Genomic DNA, 2,500 nt, shown 5'->3' on the forward strand with positions numbered 1-2,500 from the left:
GGCGATCCAGAGGGTGTGAGTGAGGGAGAAAATGAGAGAGAGAGAGAGAGAGAGAGAGAGAGAGAGAGAGAGAGAGAGAGAGAGAGAGAGAGAGAGAGAGAGAGAGAGAGAGAGAGGGAGGGAGGGAGGGAGGGGTGGCAAGCGGAGGCCCACCCACCCACACTGGGGAGGGCCTGAGTAACGCTGCCCGACATTGACCAGGCAGGAAGCCGTGTGTTCTTTGCCGTCCAGTGATTCACATGCTTCGCTCCGCCGAAGTGACCGCGTCTCGACTCAACCTGGAAATGCGCGAGTGAACGGAGACGGAGAATCGGTGTCTCGTTTCGGATACGCGTTGAGTTCGTGCATATTTTTGTGTTTGTGTTGTTTGTTGAAGATGTATATATTCTTGGTTGATGTTTTGTTTCGAAGGATAATCAGAAAATAATCCATGTGGTAAAGAGTTTTTGTTGGGGGGGAAATTACGAGACAATGATGATGAGGAGAGAAAAACAAAACAACAGCGGTTCGACCTACGCTAGTTTTTACCCCTTGGTCATCAGGCAGGTTTACATGAGGTCACAAAGATGTTTCTCGTTGCTGGTAAAGGAAGACCTGATGGGAACCAAACCCTGTTCGCCTTGTTCAAGAAGTCTGGTATTTTTTTCTTTCTTTTTTTCTTGTAGAAGAGACTGTTCATTTCCATATAGCCCTTGTAGTTATGGCACATTGTGAATTCTTTCTTCGAGCCCCCTTGCCTGTTTTTCAATGAGGTGAACGAGAGATGGTGTGCTCATCTCTGTTCTTTTTTGCCGTGCATTCTTCGAGCGCTCACAGTGTGCAGTCCTGAGATAGAAAGAGTCCAGGCTGGTCAGTCAGACGAAATGCAATGTTGCTTCGCTGTATCGTGTTGCGCCGGGGTGTTGCTTCGCTTATCTGATGGTTTCGAACAATGTGCACTAAAGGCCCCGGGGAAATATCTCACACTTTCCCTTTTTTTGAATGCGAAAGTTACGTTACACCTTATTGCTAATCGCTTGGATGTTTTCTCGTAAGTGGCTGCGTGTTGGAAATGTTATATACCTTCATGTTTAACGATGTACTTTTTAGATATCCATGTTCAAGAATCATATAACAAGAGATATATTTTTCTTCGTTTACACCTTAACCAAAGTGATTTCACGTTAATAAGTGATGACATTATGAAGTGAAAGATTCTCAGCAAAAGGTATTATAAGAAATTCCAACATGGATCACATGATACATGGATGGTTTGGAAGGAGAATTTATTATTATAAGAACCGCAGGACTGACGAAAATGTGAGATATTTGTGTGTGTGTGTTGACTGCATGCAGGGAGGGTGTTTGGTCACTTGATCAGCTGCTCTGGGAGTAGGAAAGAATGTTTATAATCTAAGCTATCTTTTTACTCTTTTATTATTGTTGTTGTGTGATTGTGGTTTGTGTTATCCTTCGTGTCAATGCTACTGCTAAAAACTATCATCATCATTATTATTATTATCATTATTATCATTATTATTATTGTTATTATTATTATCATCATCATCACCATCATTATTACCATTACATTTTTTGTTATCATTATTATAAGTACTACCATTATTATTGTCATCTTATTCAATAATTAATTAGAAGTGAATGAATTGCCGCAGATGTTCTTGTACATACATGTATCTGTGTAAATGCTAGTGTCTGTATTTTCTTCTGTATCTAACTATATCTGTATTAATGTTCCTGCCTATCTTTTCCTCTGCTTGTGTGCCTTCATGCGTTCCCATGTTCGGAAAGCCCCCTTTGGCATTCCAGGTCGGTTTGTGCACGCAGGAGGGGGGGGGGGGGCGCACGCACACGGTAGTAGCCGTTCCGTTCAATCACGTTCCGCCTCGTGTTCGTTCGTTCGTTCTCTCACTCACGTTCCCAATTCCGTTCGGCCTTCGGAGACACGGTGAGTCTGGGGAGTGACGTAGCTAAGATAGATGGCCTCTCTTCTCTTTCTCTCTCTCTCTGTCTCTCGCTCGTTCTACCGCTCTTTCTCGTTCTCTTTTCGGATTACTCGTTCTCTTTCTCTTTATCTCTCTCTCTCTCTCTCTCTCTCTCTCTCTCTCTCTCTCTCTCTCTCTATATATATATATATATATATATATATATATATATATATATCTCTCTCTCTCTCTCTCTCTCTCTCTTCTCTCTCTCTCTCTCTCTTCTCTCCCTCTCTCTTCTTCTCTCTCTTCTCTCCTCTCTCCTCTCTCCACCTCTCTCCTCTTCCTCTTCTTCCACTCTGCTTTCCCCCCTGCTTCCACTTTCCCCCTCCTCCTACTTCCCCTCCCCCCTGCCACCCCCCCTTCCCATTGCCCCCTGTTGCTCCCCCCTGCGTATTCGGCGATTAAATCTCCCGTGATCTTACTTGCTCGAGGTCACCGAGCCCCCATTTAAGCCCCACCCCTACCCCCACCCCTTGCTCTCCCCCTTCCTACTTCCTCCTTTCCTATACCATCCC

The 2,500-nt window shown here is 44.3% G+C and overlaps 1 protein-coding gene across 1 annotated transcript in view; it reads left to right on the forward strand.

The window, feature by feature from the left end:
• Nucleotides 1–208: 208 nt before the first annotated feature.
• Nucleotides 209–2,500, forward strand: part of LOC122253869 (Spaetzle domain-containing protein 3) — a 122,340-nt gene continuing 120,048 nt past the window's right edge. Inside the window, exon 1 of the mRNA XM_043017259.2 lies at nt 209–338. The gene's annotated coding sequence lies outside the window, so the exon portion shown is untranslated. The remainder of the gene's footprint in view (nt 339–2,500) is intronic.

The sequence above is a fragment of the Penaeus japonicus genome, unplaced genomic scaffold (genome assembly GCF_977035675.1).
Source record: "Penaeus japonicus unplaced genomic scaffold, GWHDUDI00000001_assembly GWHDUDI00000041, whole genome shotgun sequence".
Taxonomy (NCBI): domain Eukaryota; kingdom Metazoa; phylum Arthropoda; class Malacostraca; order Decapoda; family Penaeidae; genus Penaeus; species Penaeus japonicus.